Here is a 20,381-nt window from a genome sequence, read left to right on the forward strand (position 1 = left end):
ATCCGTATGCATAAGGCAGCTGTTACGAACACTGGTCATAGGATTAAATAATGCAGAGTGGCCGGCTTTGTTCCGTGTTTCTGTGGTATTTGTAGGAGTTTTATTCCGCGATCACCTGGCTGAGGTTTGGACAAGTGCTCATAAAAGAAGCGACGCGGTTGCGACGTGCATACAGTGCAGAGCGCTCGTTTGTCCAGGCACGCTCATGCCATGTCGTGGTGAGATGAAAACAGCATTTTCGGAATGCCGCAAGCGAACGCAGGTCATGTGACAAAAAACAACAGACCTTTCCATGATAACATCCAAAGCTTGGCGGAACAGCTGATCATAGCAGGACAGGGTGGGATTTTATTTCTCGTCACCATGAAGATATGTATTTAACATAATGTAGTAGTAAAGGGCTAGAAATCCTTTGCTGATACTTACTCGTCATTGTCATTTGTTTTGTTTATTTTACATTTATTATAACACCTCTCTCCAGTCTGGCATGAAGTGCTCAAATAGTTTCTGCGTTAAATGAAGGCCGCCTTCTGAAATGCAAAATGTGTTGTGATTGGATAGCTGGGACAGTGTGTGTTTCACACTGATCTCTAGATCTCAGCATCTTCACTTATTATTAGGGCTGTGTATTGCGAAGAATCAGGCGATACGATAAGTATCACGATATAGGGTTGTGGTACTATATATTGGGATATTTCTTATTTTAAGAATAGTATATATTGTAAGGAAAGCTGTCATTAAGAACCCCCTATGGCTATGGCTATAGTTACGGGTCGCGGCAAGCAACGGAACAGAGCAGGCGCCAGCGCCACAGTGGACGCCCGGTGGACGTTACCACAAAAGCCCAAATGATGGCACACATTAGGTTTGTACAACGAAACATGAACTGGGAAAGTTATTTCACCATTGTGTAGGTCTGTATCCTACACAAATGGATGAATCAAAATAAATTTGATAACTTTTTTGACTGCATACATAAAGTAAAATAGGCTTTGTATTTCACACGTGCTTTAGTATCGCTAAAAAAAAAAATCAGAATGAGCAAAAATATGCCATAGTGGACGGCTGTTGCGCCAAATGGTTTGATGAACGGCTGCTGTTTCCAATGAATATGTGCGCGTGAGGACCTAGCATGATCAAAGTCACAATTTCTGGTCACACAGTAAAGGCATAATTCAAAACTGTGTTAGCAGTTTGAAAAATCAATAATAATAAAAGACTTAAATAAGAATTATGTAAATGCTGGACTGTACTCATTTCACTCTGCAAATGGAACCTGATGTATTTTTTTATTTTTATTTTTTATAACCAAGAATGAACCGAAATGAAAACATTTAGCTTTTAATGCATATATATAAGGTGGAATGCATGTCATTGGAATCAATGTGCTTAGTAATTAAAGAGGCAGGGCGGGACGCAAATCTTGTGGGTAGCGGGCGGTTTTACCTTTGCCTTTGGTCAGAGCATTTTGCCGAATCCCCACGGGGAACGGTGTTGTGTAGTAGAAATGGAGTCAACACAAGAAGTTTAGAATAAAATTAAAGCTGCTGTTAACTTGACAAAGGCAGAGCAAGTCAAGTCAGACATCTGTAAACAATTCTCATTTGTCACCGAAAAAAATGGGAAAGAGCGATTTTCTTGTCCTCTCAATTCACACGTTTTATTTTGAGCATTCCTGCATCTAGCGCGCAGTGTGTATGGGTGGATCTTGGAAGAAAGATGCAGAAATCTGGGACCGCTGTCAGTCAGCAATATACTTTTGTATATTGTATATAATATACAACGCAATAAGGCCCAGTGCAATTCATTTGTTTAAGTAGTCTACGACTAGACTCTGCTTAACAGCTTAACTTTGCTTAACAGGCTATTGCAAAAAAGAAAATAAATAATAGTAATGTAGCAAATTAGCTCAAAGTGAGATGTACATAATTAATCATAACGGGTTATTATTAACTACATTCATCTTCAGGAATTACTTGTAGCATTTTATCATTAATAGTACAATAAAACGATTTGTTTGTCCGCAGTGTTAATCATTTATTGACTAAGTAAAATTATTTCTTTGGCCACGAAAAATTATTTTACTACTAATACATTGCTCCCAGAGCATGTAACGAAACCGGAACGTTAAAGTGACCTCGTCCTGTGAGCAGCGAACACAGACAACAAAGTGTGAATACATATGGATGTTTATTAAACTACACTACAGGGGAACATAGAACATCTGACTAAACACAAACATACACACATTAAACATAGATAGATGGATAGAGAGAGATTGAGAGAGAAAGAGAGCGTGCAGTAGGGGTGGGCGATATCTCGATATTTAAAATATATAGAGATATTTTTTAAACACCATATGGATATTGACATATCGTTTATATCGATATATTGTTTATATTTGTTTTTTGCAGTAGTTTTTGGGGGGTTATTTTTCCTATAAAGATATCGAGATATATATCGTATATCGAGATATAGCAAAATATATAGAGAGATATTTTTTGCTCCATATCGCCCAGCCCTAGCTTGCAGCAGAGAGAGAGAGCACACTGCAGAGAGAGAGAGAGAGAGCGCAGCAGAGACTTTTGAATTTTAAAAATCTTTTAATCAAACTAGTTTAAATACAATATTTGCACCACACAAAATAAATTAATTAATTAAATAGTAATAATGATAATAATTCACAATTTTACCAATTAAACCACAACTCTCCAAAAACATCTCACCACAAGAGCATTTTTTACACTCCACCTTGCTTCAAAAAAAAATCCATATTATTTGTTAATTTGCAATAGGCATATTCTACAGATAACCTGTACTTTACTAATGATTTAAAAATTCCAACCAGATAAATATTTTCCCCCTCATTTTTACATGTGTGGGATTTCATTGCAGACTTTGCCTGCTCTGATAGAAAGTTAGCCACAATGCACTGTGCTTTCCATTCCTTCTTGTATTTCAAGCCCAAAATAAACAGATTTTTTGTAAAAAAAATTTCAGTAAATATATTTTCCTCAACAGTTCAAACAAATGAATTAATCTAAAAAAATCTGGTATTTACAGCGTTTCCATTGCTCATGTTTTTTATGTGTACTGCTTACACAAATGTAGCAAATACAGTCTTTATAAGCTTTCCATTGAAAAACAGCAATCTGTCGTTGATGCTTGAGGCTTAAATCTTTATAATGATACATAGTTTGTCGAGATTAAATTTGTCCCGTTTCATTTAATCTATTCATAAACACTGACATGTGCGAGTTTAGGGCCGTTCATGATGCCTGCGTTGAGGTGCAGGCTAACAGGTTAAAAACATATCAACTACTGTACTTGAATTCGATCAGTTTATTTTAAAAAGTGAATTAACCTGTTAGCCAGCACCCCCCATTATGGGACTCACAGCTGAAAATGCTCTACCTAACTTATAATTGTAATAGTTTCCTACTTCAGTGTGTTACAAACATAAACACAAACATTTTGGTGTCTTTGGAAAGAAGACCCTTTGGGCTTTACTTTTTATCAACCAGATTTGATAATGCTCAAAAATATTAAAAGTTATAGACACTGAAGTGCCATGAATTTTTTTTTTTTTTTTTTACCACACTTACATATTTTTTTATTTCATAGAAATGAGTCCTGGAGCAATCTAGAAAAGTAATGAGTTCTTATTCAAATCTGAATAAGATATCATGAAAAATGAGACTCCTGCAAATATTTTTTCTGAGACTTTGTCTACACCCCCCACCCCCCAAATATAAGAAAATATATTTCCCAATAGTATTGAAGGCTTCTACAAACTATTTAGTCAGTAAACATACCACTGCATAGTTTTTTTTTTCAATTATAAAACACTAGACAGAAATGTAGACATCATATAAGTGATTTATTTGAGCACTAGAAAAATACAGTAAGGATAATTTGAGTAAGAATAATAAGAAAAATAAAAAAAGATTTAACTTTGTTTGCCAATTACAGAAAATCCTAAGATTGCTAGAAATGCAGCATTTACAATGAATTACGATGCAAATAAGTGCTGATGTGCTGATGGTCACTTATACAAATGGTAATAACACAAATGTGCCAAAGTAAATAATCCACTCTATTCATATAGACGCGTTCACTTTGATAGCCGTGATCATATAGTAATAGCGAGCTGATTTGGGCTGATTTGCACTCAAACAGATGGTAATCATGCAGATACATTCACATTCAACATAAAACACACTCTCACATATATAAAAACTGTTGAAAATAAAATAAACAAAGAAAAAGGCGATCGCTATAAGTTCCCCCTCCATCAGCTGACAGGCGCGTCAGAGCGCGTCACTAGAGAGCGCCAAAATTCAAATACACTATCTTTCGCCTATCTTTCATTCATTATTTTTTCCGGTGGATCACCTCATTCTGTTTGTGACACTGTACGCTGCAAAACCATGCCGTTTTTTTACTACCAAGACGCAGTCTCCAACCGCAAATTATTCCATTACGGACGCAAACAATTCTGTCGCTGAAGAACTGAAACGTAAACAAAGGAATTATGATCCATATTACAACATTATTGCTACGTTGGACTAAACGTGCTTAATGAGATGTCGTTCAGTGGACCCTTACCTTTCTAACTAAACCGGGATTTACAGCTGTGGATGTTTATGACTCGTTTTTACGACGGATCTGGTATGTACAGCATTTCTAATGTTAATGTTTTTATGTGTACTGCTTACACAAATGTAGCAAATACAGTCTTTATAAGCTTTCCATTGAGAAACAGCGATCTGTTGTTGATGCTTGAGGATTAGATCTTTATAATGATACATAGTTTGTCAAGATTAAATTTGTCCCTTTTCATTTAATCTATTCATAAACACTGACACGTGCAAGTTGAGAGGCTTTCTATAATGTTTGAAGTCTCATTGTTTTAACCCTTGCTTCTAAATCTATGAGTCCTTGTCCTCCTTCAGTCACTGGGAGATATAAGTGACGTGACATTCAGCCAAGTATGGTGACCCATACTCCAGAATTTGTGCTCTGCATTTAACCCATCCGAAGTGCACACACACACACTGTGAACACACACCTGGAGCAGTGGGCAGCCATTTATGCTGCAGCGCCCGGGGAGCAGTTGGGGGTTTGATGTTTTGCTCAAGGGCACCTAAGTCGTGGTATTGAAGGTGGAGAGAGAACTGTACATGCACTCCCCCACCCACAATTCCTGCCGGCCCGAGACTTGAACTTACAACCTTTCGATTGGGAGTCCAACTCTCTAACCATTAGGCCATGACTTCCCTTGGAGGAAGCATATGAAAACCATCCCAGAAAAAAATTGACAAAACTTTTTTGAATTGTAACAAGTTCAGGAGGATCCAAAACTGTAAACCAGTGCCACAACATTGAGGCTGCCAAGTTATTGAGGAAAACCTAACGTGAAGGAGCTAAAACGCCTAAGGTAGAATTAGTGGAAAAGCTCTTGTTGATTTATACACTGGTTCTGGGAGGGGGTCCTCTCTCAGAGGGAGGCTTTCATCCTTAACTTAGTTTGGCGAAAATGGGGGAATTAAAAATACCCTGCTTTGGAAGCCTTTTTCAATCTATTTATTTTGTTGCTTTAAGTTCAGTTCTGTTTCTGTTTTTATCTACAATGTTCATGTTCGCCCACACATTCAAATAAATATTAAAGCATAATCTCATTTTTTACCCACAAACAAAAATAAGAAAAATCCAGCTAAATTTTTGTTTTCCATTTCTTAAACAAAAGAAAAAAACGTCTTTTATTTCAACCCGTTATATTCGCTGTATATCACTGCAATAGTTTGACCAAACTCCCCACCACAATCATTCCCTTTACATAGATTCCATAATGGTTTGCCAGCTGATGATGATGATAACAATAGCCTAATAATAATAATAATAAAAAGAAAGAATTATAATAATAATAATACAAATTAAAAAGTTATGTAGGTTACTAGCTATATTTTGTTATGTTTTTGGCAGTTTTTGGGCTACAGAAATTTTTACAAACTTTTACAATAGATCATTTTATTTGATCTTTGAAGTAGCCTATTAGATAGCTTCGACATTTGATAACTGTGGTTGGTTACAAAGACGTTACCATTCTGAAAATAATAACAAGATACAAAACCTGTAAATATTCAATCGACTTTTCTTAAATTCAAAACAAAATATTCATGCATTCGTAATTTCCATTTCTAAATAGTTGCTATATGGTCACGCAGGTTTGCCCATTAAACCCATGGCCCCGAAAAATATAGCCTATCTATGTTGTTTCCCCGAACATGACCCCTCTCTGTCAACTTTTTGAACATTTGGTCATTTATTTATTATTATTATTATTATTAGGCTATTATAATTATTTAGATAACGCATAGGCCTAAATATAAATGATCAGAAACAAATCGCTTCAACACGTCGAGTTGTTTTTGATTCGGTGTATCAAACGAGTGGATTGAACTCACTCATTAAGACAGTGACTTTCTGCCACCTGGTGTCTGTTTTAGTTTCATATTAAACGTAGGCTATTTCTTCATTGATTCCATCATGTCATATTTATGTCTTCAAAATGTAGGCCTAAGACACTTCATAATATTTGTATGCACTTGTAGGCTAATTGCTGTGTAAATGCATTAAGATCTCTAATGTATTGATGGCTCTGATGAAGCTCTGGTTGGATTTTAGTGGTAGGCTAACTGCCCTATAGGCTACAGTCTTATCCTCTAACTGAATTTATCGATGTGGATTAACGTGACGTACATACATTTAATAAGGCTGTTGCTGTCAGTATTGTTTTTGGAAATTAGGCTACATTCAAATGCAATGGTCTCGTTTCAAAAGCATTGGTCAATATGCTTGCGTCGACTTCACTGTAGCCTATGTGCCCTGCTTCCTTTCCATGAGTTTTGACCGAAAAATGGAAAATATCAAGCGCTTCTGTTTCAGAGTCCCTGTTTCATGTTTGTTAGCCCAGGACATTTTACAAATCCAGACCAAACGATGTTCTACGGCCATGTCCGGAATAAAGACGAGCATATCCATGTCACACAGTAAGATTTTAACCATATACCTCGCAGTCACAGACCGCATCAACGTCAGTGATCCTTATTGTATTTTGCCACAGGGTGTCACTGTGGCCTCAACCCTTCGCCTTCGCTTACTCTGCGCTCGATTGCTATGTCTGAGGTAAACCACGCCCTCCTCATTCCCCTATGCAGGAAGAAATGTAGGAAGAAATGAATAAATAAATAAATGTAGAAATACATAAATATAGAAATAAATAAATGTAGAAATAAATAAATGTATAAATGAATAAATGTATAAATAAATAAAAGAAAAAATAAATATGGGAAAAAAATAAATATATACATAAGGAAATAAATGTATACATATTTATTTTCATTTTTTTGCTTTTCTATTTATATATATATTTTTATATATATTTTTCACCCGTTTCAGCCAAATTTGCGGGTACCCGAACCCGTGCAGGACTCTAAACGCACATACGATACAAAATGGAGCACCAAAAAAATTAAATACCTCGGAGTTTTTCTGTCTAAAGATCCTTCACTACTTTATAATTTTAACTACAAACCAATAAACGAAAGTATTAAATCAGACATCCAGAGATGGTCTACTTACCCGTTCGACTTAAGAGATAGAATAAATGTGATAAAAATGACCATCCTCCCTAGGCTACTTTACTTATTTCAATGCCTCCCGGTAAGCATAGAGTCAAAACAATTTACAGAATGGGATAAGCTGTTATCGGAGTTTATATGGGATGGGAAGAGGCCCAGAGTTAGGTATTCAACACTACAGCTGCAGAAAGATAAGGGGGGCATGGCCCTTCCTAATTTAAAAATTTCAATTGCGTTACTTGTGTTGCTGGTGTGACCATAGTTATTTTGCCAAATGGAAAGAGATTGAGACATGCATCCCTGGATATAATGTTCAGACACTTATGGGAGAGGACCATATTCCAACCGAATTAATAGAATTTCTTGGCCCAATTGCACAATTCACAATGGAAATTTGGTATAATGTAGCAAGACAATTAAAATTGAATAAAGAAAGAAAAATACTAAGATGGGTAGCTCATGACAAAGACTTCAAGCCAGGAATGCATGACTCAAATTTCAAATATTGGATCAATAAAGGGGTTACAGCCTTTTATAATTTAATAATGGGGAAATAAGAAGTTTTCAATATCTGAAAGACAAATTTAGTCTAGATAATCGAGACTTCTTCCGATACCTGCAACTAAGAGAATACTATAATAAAGAAATTAAGGACAGAAATGAACCTAGTGTGGTTTTAGAGACTTTGGGCCCTATCTTGCACCCAGCGCAATTGACTTTGTACACCGACGCATGTGTCATTCCTATTTTGCACCCGCGCAAAGCGCGCTTTTCCCTCCACAGAAGCACGTCGCTAAACTAGTGAATGAACTTGCGCTCCCTGGGCGGTTCAGCGCAAAAAAGGAGGCGTGTTCCGGCGCAAACAATCTCTGGTGCTATTTTGCTGTTCCATTAATCAATTGCGCCACTGACCAGAAAAAACCTAGTCTAAAGTCAGTGGCGCGTTGCGCGTTGTTCATTATGCTATTTTAAGGGCGCATGCTTGATCATAATGTATAGCGTGCACAACGCGCATACACTTTGCTCATGTAATGTACACAGATGCTACAGTTATTTTTGCAAATCATAAATTGTTACACTAAAAAAATATTAACACATGAGATGACGGAAATCTTTGTGAAATCTTGCTTACAAATTATTCAGGCTAATTGTAGTAATTAAGGATCAGACCTGTTTGCCCGATAGTGGCAAGACATATATGTATATAAGGACATCTGACAAATTTGTTTGTCCGTCAAGAACCAGGAAAAAAAAAAAAATCGATGAAACAATTGTGGCTATTTCCTCCCACGCCTGTTTAACCGACGCTATTTTGGGTGGGTTTCTCCCATCCCCATACAACACAACTTCTCTGTCTTTCACTGCTCTTACAAGAACATCAGTCTCCTGGGCTGTGAACCGCTCCTGGCGTGCGCCTGGTAAATACGCCATAATAATAGCAATCCATAATGGAACTTGCGCACCTGCTTTTAAAGGGAATGTTGGATGACGCTCCGATTGGTTTATTTCACGTTACGCCCAAACCACACCTATGAATAATGAAGCTACTTCAGACCAACCCATTTTAGATTTGCGCCGGGCGCAAGAGCCATTTATCCCGCCGGGAAAATAGCAACAGCGCCGAGACCCGCCCACAAAGTTACTTGCGCTTCGCGCTTTGACACTTGCGTTTCAGATCGTTAAAATAGGGCCCCTTGTGTGGTGCGTATCAACAGAAAATGCGCAAAATCGTTTCAAAGCTGTATGTCCTGTCAGAAAAACACAACTCTGAATATCAAAGAAAAGTGGGAAAAAGAAGCAGTTGTCACGATCTCAAATGAAGAATTGTATAAAATAGGGATGGCCGTTTTCCACAAATATCACATTCTAATATTTGAGCTCACAAAAAACGAATATTCATTTATTTAAATTAAGTTTAATGAGACAGATGTTATTTTTCAGCAACATTTATTTTTTCCGTCATTTTGAAAAAGCTTACACACAATAAGCTTGAACATTACATATCGTGTTTTGTAGCTGAAAACTTTTTACAATGCGTGCAAACAAACAAAATTACAGATAAAAAAAAAAAAAAACGTAAAGCAGCCTGCAGCAATTAGCCTATTCTAGAATGTAGCCTACACTTAACTTTTAAACTGTCAGCAAATCTATTTTGCTTTTTTTTTCTCTATTGTTTTACATGTTCTTGTTAAGAAATATGGGCATGTAAACATGATTGGGGGAAAGTCGACTTAGTCTGATAACAATAAGGCCGGCCGCGGAGAAAACGCGCTCTGACGGCACAGACGTTGGTGGGACTCACAAATAACAGTGTGCTAAGAGACTAAGTTTTGTGAAGCGCTTCGTGTTTTCGTTTCACCACTGAATGGGATCCTCATCTGGTGGAACACATGGCTCCAGAAAGAACTGTTCCCACTCGTCTCGGCTGGACTCTCCGTAATGATCGCAGAAGAACTGGCTCAACCTTTTCCGACGAGTGGGCATTGCATCCTCTTCATCGTTGGTGATGCACCACTCGCATCAAGGAAAATGTTCTGATAATGTTCCAAAAAGTTTTTTTTTTCTTACTTCTCTCATGTTTTCATCTAGAAACCTGAGATGTTTGTGCCGAGGGTATAGGGCAGACATGAGAAGAGGAGTTTTCACTGCATTCTCCAAGTTTGCGGTGTTTATTCGTTGCTTGAGAGATGCCGCAACAATGTTCTTGAATTCGGTCACTTTCTGTGATTCTCCACAGCATATTTGAAGTACAGTAGAAGACCGCAGTTCTTAGAGGCCATCTTTTGCGCGCTCAAGTTCGTTATTTCCAATGTAGCGGTATGCGCGCTCATAATGGAAGCGATGCGCACGCGGTGCGATGCGGCCGTTTTTTTTTCCAGGTGCGAAGTTAGGAGTTACAAACATCTCAACTTTTCAGAATGCCGCAAGCGCACCGCGGGTCATGTGACAAGAACTAAACATTCAGCTTCATCCTTTCCCGTAACAACATTGAAAGCTCAGCCAAGATGAAGGAACAGCTGATCATAGCTGTATATGGATTGCCATTTTGAAATAAATTTAATAGCAGAGCTACTGAAAGCAATTTTTTTGTGCTGCAAATCCATTTATCATTTGCTGAAATTTCTGCGTCTTCATGGAGAGAGCGCGTCCCGAGCTGCCCGAGCGCTTTGGAAAGGAGGAGAAAGCGGTGCACATAGCGTTTTCGAAGCGTTTTTAGGCGCAATACGTGAACGGCCCCTTATTCATTAATTAATTATTTTTTCTTGCATACATCTTCAAATATGCAGTGGAGAATCACAGAAAGTGACCAAATTAGGTTTTATTGTGAATTTTTTTTTGCGAAATTCGAATATCATTTTTATTTATTCAATAATTAGAGCAGAACGAATATTCGAATGTTCGACTATCCGTGCACACCCCTAGTATAAAATCAGTTTTTTGTCCAATGTAAAGAAAGAGGCTCAATATTTGGTTAAGATTTTATTGTTGGCAGAGAGGAAAGCGATAACAAGAAGATGGCTCAAACCTGAGCCTCCCAGCCATACTCAGTGGATACATTGTGCAGGAAATATTCACCATGGAATGAATGACTTTTATTCTAAGATTGGAAGAAGCAGAATTTAAAGAAAAAATGGGACAAATTGATATCTTATAAAATAGCATTAGAAACTGTGTAATCTGAATGTTTTTTTGTTTTTTGTTTTTATCACGACATCCCGTTGCTGTCTTATGTTTAATTGTTAATTTTATTTTTGCATTCTGTAAACATTCTCAAAACTGAGATCATCATGTTATGTGTTTTATCTGCTTAAAACAATAAAGATAAGAGTGAAAAAAAAAAAACATCCTTAATCCATTTACAGTAGGTGGCCAGCCTTTCTGGGGCTTACCGCCGCGGCAGTGGCGAGGTGGTAACTGTAATTCAGTCGCGTGTTAAAATCATTCGCGAAACTACCACCAGGTTGCGCAAAGGGACAGATTGCGAAATGAATGTAATTGTAAAATGAGATAAAAGAAGGAAGTAAAACAACAATAACATTATGATATAACATTATAACATTTAAAAAAAATTTTTTTTACAATTTGTTATTTTTTTAAATGTAGGATAGTCTTAGACTACAGTCTACTAAACAACCTTAACATCTCTCTCTCTCTCTCTCTCTCTATATATATATATATATATATATAAGCTAAATGTTTTAATTTCATTTTCATTTCGATTCATTCTTGGTTTAAAAAAATCTTCAGGTTCCATATGCAGAGCGAAATGGGAACGGTCCAGCATTTAGCAATAATTAGTATTAACTCTGTTATTATTCATGATTTTTCAAACTACCAGCATTTTTTAATTATGCCTTATGTGTGACCAAAAATTAAGTATTATTTGTTTCAGCTGTTTGATCGCGCTGGTGCCTTGCGCACATATTCACTGGAAACAGCAGTCGTTCACCAGACATTCGGCATGAGCACTTTGACATATTGTTAATTATGATTTTTTTTTTCATCAATACTGAAACGCACACAGCCTATTTACCTCATGAATAATAGTTAAGCTTCAAATGGGCAACATCACAAATATGGAAACGTTTGATCTCTCCCGATTGAGAAAGCCCAAGCTTACCTTATGCTTAATTTTAAATTATTATTATTATTATTTATTACTAAGCATATATTATTATATACTGCAATTATATTTATCCACTAGAATTATATATTTTTAATTATTGTTTTGTTCTGATAAATTTGTTAAATTTAAAAGATTTGTTGTCAAATATTTTCTAATAGCCTATTTTTTTCCTCTCACAAACTCAATTTATTTTTTAGCCTGTTTAAAAAAAAAACATGCAGCAAACGAAAATAGGTGATTGATCCGTTAAAATGAAACCTATACACGACTCATATATTTTTTTCCTCTGACAAACTTAATTTTTTTTTTAGCGTGTTTAAAAAATAAAAAATAAAGAAAACATTCAGCAAATGAAAATAGGCGATTAATCCGTTAAAATGTGTCACTCTTGGTTAACAGTAATTACAATTATTTTACTTCAGAACAGAGCCTGGGACTAATCTAGGTTATCCATGTTTTTTTTTTTTGTTTTTTTTTTTTCAATCTGAAAATGACTTTGTTCATTACATTCACTTCACGTGATCTGGCGCAGATCAGCCTCCTACAAAGCTCAGCTGTGGACGATTTTAAAATGTTTGATATAAAGCAGTGGTTCTCAACCCGCGGCCCATCACGAATTCAAATGCGGCCTGCACCACATGCTGAAAAAAAAAAAAAAGTTTGTAAAATTTTATTGGTTACATCAATTTAAAAAAAATATGCTACTAATGAAATATAAGCTATAACTTAATGTTTTAATGTGTTTTTTTTTATTCTTCATATATTATTTTCAGACATGAGCACTGGCATAAAAATTTAACGAACACGTACAAGCACACACTTTGGCAGAATTCAATTCAAATTCTTATATGTGCTTTCCATATTTGGATCAAAATAGGCTACATTTGTGAACGCACATTTTCTGAAATGTTGCGCGTCAGGTCATGCAAGCCTGCATCTTAAAGCCTCTGTCAAACTTTCGGCATCCACGAGTCCGCTATGGACCGCTAGGTAGGCGTGATGTAAAAATCGTCATTGGAGAGTGTGTGCAGAGACTCTAGCAGATGACCGCGCGGACAGGTGCGCCTGGTCAGTTGGCTTCAAAAGCAAAATTGCACATGTGCAGGCAGAGTGAAGAAGCTCATTGCTACTCGAACCTGTGCAATCCATCAATAAAAGAATATAAAGACAGTCAGATGTGCAATAATTCTGGGCAATTGCAGAGCTGGCCATCAGCCTGCGCATTCAGAAGTATAAATTGAAGAAGTCTGCGTCCGCGCTGGCCGTGTGCGCGTCCAGATTGCTCATGCGGAAAGTATAACAGGCGTTACAATCGCAACCTCTTTGTGTTGTTACTCCTTTCAAGCTGAATCTCATAAAATTGGTCAGCTCCCGACAGCATCAGGTGTTTTATTATGGGGAGTAGAATTGTTTATTTCAATGAATGTAATAGATTATATATCATAATAGTTAGGCTATAATATTATAAATCAGGTTTGTTTGTATTGCTGACGTAATATGTAAATTATACGCGTAGACTTGCACTTAGACCATAGTGCGGCTCGCTGGAAAAAAAGGTTGAGAACCACTGATATAAAGGTTGCTGTCCCATTTTATACAGGAATTGTTCATTTAAAAAAAATCGAATTATATTGTTAGTTCTAATTATATTGTTAACACAAGTTCATTTAGAACTTTTTTTTAACTTATAAACCCCTTGAGAATTTAAAGTTAGTTTAATAGTATTTAAATTCAAGTAAAAAAATAAAGGTTTTTATTGCTTAAATTATCTTTATTAATTAATAATATGTTATTATGTTTATTCTTGTAAAAAATACGTGTTTATTCTTTATGAAAATAAGGGAAAAAATAAGGGACAATCCGAGTATTTGTTTTGCTTTACCTATTTATGTAAGCTACAATTATTCAAATAATAATAATAAAATAATGTAATTAAAAATACCATTGGCCTGAGTAATTTTGACCATTATTTGACCAGAATTGTGACTTTGAAGATTAGTCATTTAGGTGGTAAAAATACTGTGAAATTAATAATGGCATGGATTTTAGAGCTTAAAAACTGAAGGTTTATGAATCATTAGCCAATAAAGCATTTTTTTAAACAACGGAACTTAAAGTTGTGAACTAAAATATTATTTCAACCAAACAGCATGTGAATAAATAAAATGCATAATTTTCATAACATTTCATTATTCATAAAATGCATAACTTTTCTGGTGTTTGGATATGTAGTCTACTTCAATATAATGAGCTCCAAGTTTAAGAATAGTCCTAGACTTCTCTCTCTCTTTAACAGCATTAGCTCAATGATATACGTCTTCCTTCCGTTAGACTTCTCCTGCCTTGCTAAATGTTGGGCTCATGATCAATAAGTTCGCCTCAATCTGATTCAGTAAAGTCAAACCGCAGACAGTGAAGCCTCGGAGACCTCGGAGGCTGTGAGGCGGGAACAGAGGACTCCGCTTGGTCTTAAAGCCTCCCGCAAATATCCACGATCACAAATAACAATGATTTTTGTAAAATAATGATTAATTATTAATTGATGATTTGTTATTATCATTATGGTCTTGTGAAAATAATAATATGGGCTGCGAGAAAATTATGAAGTGTAGTGCAGGCATGTTTCAGCCCAGTAACACACCGTTCCTCAAGAGCCAAAACACAGACCGAATTCTGTTCAGCTGGAGGGGGTTGGGTTTTGGATAGTTATTCATGGCTTGTGGGGTCGAGATAAAGGTGTGAATTGCTCTTTCATATGGACAGTGTCATGAGGCTTTCACTTGCTGAACCGGTTTATACAGGACTGTTGTTTTGGTTATATTCACAGTGCTGGCTCTCTCCGACGAGAGAAATGCAACATTCACACATTACACTATTCCTTTTAGTTTAAAAACATTTCAAGCTTTCTGTAGATATATTTTTAATGTAGCCTACCTATGTGAGACACCACGATATTATGTTAATTAAAAAATTATACATTCATTATCATGAAAAATTAAAGTGATGAGATGGCGCCTCCCTGTCATTAATGCACATTAATAATTTTTGCACAAACACTTGAATATGAGCTTCTTATCACGAGTAAAATTCATGCCAACCTCCAACATATTTAGCTTGATCAGAAGGTTGACTGCAAGAGTCGAGCGGGATGTTAAGGCCGGTGACACACTGGATGCGTGGCGTGAGCGCCGCGTGTCTGAAGCGTCCCAGAAGCGTCCCAGAAGCGTGGCGGATTCTGTGTCTTTACACACCAGAAGCGTGCCTGTCGCGGCGCTGGCGCGCTGCTGCTGTAGAGGGAGACCGTTGACAGACCAGGCTCATGTCTTCATTACAACAATATATACTTTTTTCTACACACCTACACCTACGCCTACTGATAAAGGACGAAATAGATTATGTTTGATAGGTGCAATATTTGAAAATCGATAATTATTATTTTTTTTTTATTACATTTATATCTGAATTTATGTCAACCTATGGACTTTCAAATATCAAAATATCAGGAAATCATATGTATTTGTGTACAAAATGACATTTAAACACATTTTCCTATTATATTTAGCCTGGAAAAGCTTCCAACACGCGCGCGTGTCGCGGTAAAAATAGGCGTCGGTTCTATTTCTAGCAAGCAAGCGTTTGACGCGCGTCTCACGCAGGCGGTCTGTAAGCTCTAACCTGTTAACATGGGAGCCGAATTAAAAACCGACACGCCACGCGGCTGAGACGCTTGCGCCACGCATCCAGTGTGTCACCGGCCTAAGAGTTAGTCTGTTTCTTTTACTGTTTATTTTCGGGTTAAAGCATGATTTAAACAGATTCACACTCAATCGCTTTCGCAATAATGCGTTCAAACAAATGTAATCTTACAGTGCTACATTATCAGCATGCTATCTGATTTTGAAATCTTGAAGAAGTCAATCGATCTGTTTAGATAAAATACCTGACAAAGATGTTATTTTCATCAGAAACAAAATTTTCACAGCAGAAAGCAGCAATTAAAGATGTAGCTAATGCTTACAATGTTATTAGTTTGGCATGTGATATAGGGAAAAAGTTTACACAGCTTAAGCCACTTTGAAACTCTCCTGTTATTTTTTTTTAAACTCTCCTGTTATTTTTTTTTAATTATTATTATTATTGTATATGCTTTAACATTATAACATTTCAAACATACTGAAATACTTTATTCACTGGGTGAAGGCGGAGCGTGTTTCTGGTATCAGTTCACGCGGAGGGGAAGTTGTTGCTGCTCACAGACTCTGCTGCGAGTGAGAGAGATGTTTAACCTTACGAAACGAACATCCACTAAAAATCAACCTGCTGCAATGCTCGTTCATCGACTCGCCAAGCTTTACTTTTGTAGGTCGCATGGAAGTAAATAATTCGATATGACCATGCAGTCAATACAGATATTTAATAAAAACATTAAAACAAGCAGGGCTGTAAAAAAAAAAAAAAAATGCATGCCAGGTCTACACCGGTCTGGAGTGGAACGATCGAACAAAATACAACAGAACACAGTGATGGATACACTGGACACGATCCCCATCAGTGAACTGATGCTCGTTCTGTTTATGATTAAATGTTCTGACACTGCGTTCAGATGATTTGACACTATAGTGTGATGTCATCAAGTTTAGACACACTTTTCGCTGTGGGACAACTCTGGCGTCCGGTGTAGACACAGACAGTGACTGCTCTATTTACAAATAAGTTCTATAATAAAGAAAAAAAAAACATCTAAACCAGCGGCAAAACGAGATGGAAATATAAACTAGAAAAAATATTAACAGGTCCTCCATCCATGACACTGACTCACTGCTGAGCTGCCAGTTTTAATCTGAACAGCTCTTAAAGCTGAGTGGATCCCTTACGAAAATTAACCATGGTTTTACTACAAATTAAACCAAAAAACCATGGTTACTATAGTTAAACCATGGTAACCACAAATTAACCATGGTTTTGCTATATTAACCATAGTTTAACCATGGTATATGTAGTTAATCTGTGGTTAGACAAATGGGAGTCAATACGGGAGTAAATTTTACCATAATAAAACCATGGTTATTTTTCGTAAGGGATGGTTAAATGCATCATGGGCTAGTATTAAATATATCATCTTGTTGCAGTTATATTTATAATTCTATATTTATAATTTATAATTATTATAATAAAAGTTATAATTTGACTGCTAAATGAATGATAAAGAACTATATTAAAACTAGTTTTGTAAAATTTCTTCGTCATATGAATATTGATTTAAAAATCAGTTTAAATCATAAATCAGATTTTTTTTTTCTAAAAAAAAAAAAAAAAAGCTGGAATTTTTTTTAGGCCATATGATATTACCCTACTTTAAAAGCAAGTAAAGAAGGTTCCCTTTAAAATTACTTTAGTTGTCAATTACTAAAGCTTTTTTTTTTACATCGTGTGAATGTTGTTTATTATAATGAGAGAACTTGCGTTTAATCGTGAGGACATTTTATTAATTCTTTAGAGTTTCACAGATTTAATTGTGCCGGTTTAATTTTATTCGTTTCTTGTTTTAGGCAAATTAGGCCTAAATAATGGGAACGAAATTATACACTGCTTCACATTTAAACATGCAACAATTTCTTAATCAGTTTACAGACAAATGTCTTTTTCCCAATAGGTTATGTCAAAATAAAGGGCAGGTAACGAATAACAAAAAATTCATGTTGTTTTATTGAAGAATAAAATATATTTATATTTAAAATATAAATTAAAATATAGGCATAATATATTAAAATATTGACATTTTGCATATTAATCCATGTAGCCTACCCCCCTAAAATAGGTTTCCACTTTTAATGCTCAGATGCAAAGTAAACCACAATTTATTTCGAATAATATAACGCATAATTAATATAATATAAATAATACTGCACACCTTTTAAATGTGTCCAATCTAAAATATAGTTTAATACCATGTAGCTTAGAAAATATAAGCACAGACTCTTTCTCTTTCTGGTTCTAAGAAATGCACATAACTTCATAAATACCAAACTTTCTTCTGTGAGTATTAAATATTAAATATATTAAATATTTAAACTATAGTGTTTTTCTTTCATTTTCCATGACTGAAGCAGTCAAATGTAACACATCAGTGAGGCAAAACTGACGTCTATTTGCGAAAATGTGCTTTGATGCGCTTGTTTGATAACTTGTGGTTAAAGCGCCACTCAGCGGTCAAAGGATGCAAATGCACTTTACACCTCCGCCGCCGCGGTAGGTGTGGCGGTAAAAGCTGCGTTTTGGATGTCTACTTAGTGTACATTGTTGTGGAAGCTGAGGAGGGTCTATATTTTGCCATTCTGCTAGTAGCAGAGATGTACACTTACCCAGTTAATTTTAGCAGATGTTGCTTTTTGAAATATTTCCAGGCTAGAAATCAAAGCAGATATATCATCAATGTTTCTGATACATAAAGCTACATCGTCTGCTTATTAGTGATCGACCGATGTATCTGTTTACCAATATTTTTCCCGATATTTAAGCATTTTTCCATAATCGGGTATCGGTTTTGTAATATCGGATTCGCCGATTTACGGCGCCATCTTGTGGCCGTTTTGAGATTTCCGCCATTGCAGCCCGGGCGTCTGAGCCGATCAGTCAACAACAACTCAGTGCACAGGTAAAGTATATGTTCTACTTGGTTTGCTTTAATTAATCAACTTTATTTAACATAAAAGACATGCACAAATGAGATCTGAGACATAAATTCCTGATATAGTTAATTTATGCAGCTTGTTTCTTAACAATTGAGACAAACTCATTGAGTCACATAGTGTAATTCGTCATGTCCTGCCCCAATAAAGACGTATATTTACAAGAATTAAATAAAACAGACATGAATGAGTGCATGTTGAAAATAAAAGCGCTGAATTTAATTCTCTATCTGTTGTATGCTCACCATTAGTCTAGAAGAGAAAGTTTGTTCATATTGCTTAGCAACTGACGGATGATCTGGAGGCTTAAGCATGGCCACTGAATGAAACTTTTGACAAGATTATCTTGTTTAAACACCCTAGATTATATTATCATTTACTACATAACAATTATTTCGCTAATACACACATAAATATACCGCTTTGTGGAAATTAATTATTTATTATCTCCATGCGCGATCGCGGTTGATTAAATTATAGTCAAACAGCACTTTGTCAGTTGGCATTTCATGATCTAACGTTAGATTGAATCTAGATCATAAAATGCCAACTGACAAGTGCTGTTTAACTTTATATAGTCTCGGGAAAAAAAGTTTGTTCATATTGCTCAGCACCTGACTGGGTTGATGATCAGGAAGCCTCAAGCACGGCCACTGAATGAAATTTTTGACAAGATTATCTCGTTTAAACCCCCTAAATTATAGAATCATTTGATTTACTACATAACCATTATTTAGTTAATACAAATCTAAATAAATGCAGCTCTGTGGAAATTATTATCTCCACACACGATTGCGGATGAGTAGCCCAATTTATAGTTTTGTGTAAATGCATAGATAAGTTACAGCACTTTGTCAGAAAGCATTTCATGATCTAGACCGACAAAACATAATTAATTACACTAGTTGGAATCAGTGATTGATAGGAGGATGGGCAAGCCACTTGAATGGTGGAAACAAAATGAGAAAAGGTTCCCCATTCTTGCTCGTCTGTCAAGAAAGTTCCTTTGCCCCCCACCGTCTTCGGTGCCCAGTGAACGAGCCTTCAGTGAAGTGGGAGCCATTTATGAAAACAAAGGAAGCAGGCTTACAGGGCAGAATGCTGAAAGACTCTGTTTTCTACACTAAAACCTATTTCTGCTTAACTGGGAGTATTAAGTTACACTACTAAATAGCTATGCACCCCTCTATTTATTTGTGTTTAAATATAAAGTTTTTTTTTTTTTTTTTTGTATGCAAGGAGGGAGTGATTGTTATAAATAAAATGGTTTGTTCAGCTCATTTGTGTTGTAATAATTGTCAGAAACAGAAGTATAACAGTAAATAAATATCGGTTCTGCATATCGGTTATCGGGTACATAAACATGCAAATAATCGGTATTGGTTATAAAAAAAAATCTATATCGGTCGATCACTACTGCAT

The 20,381-nt window shown here is 36.0% G+C and overlaps 1 protein-coding gene across 1 annotated transcript in view; it reads left to right on the forward strand.

Annotated features, from left to right (window-relative positions):
- Positions 1-20,381, forward strand: part of LOC113068636 (mitochondrial ribosome-associated GTPase 2-like) — a 54,272-nt gene that overhangs the window by 11,075 nt on the left and 22,816 nt on the right. The window lies entirely within an intron of this gene.

This window comes from Carassius auratus, linkage group LG48F (assembly GCF_003368295.1).
Source record: "Carassius auratus strain Wakin linkage group LG48F, ASM336829v1, whole genome shotgun sequence".
NCBI lineage: Eukaryota > Metazoa > Chordata > Actinopteri > Cypriniformes > Cyprinidae > Carassius > Carassius auratus.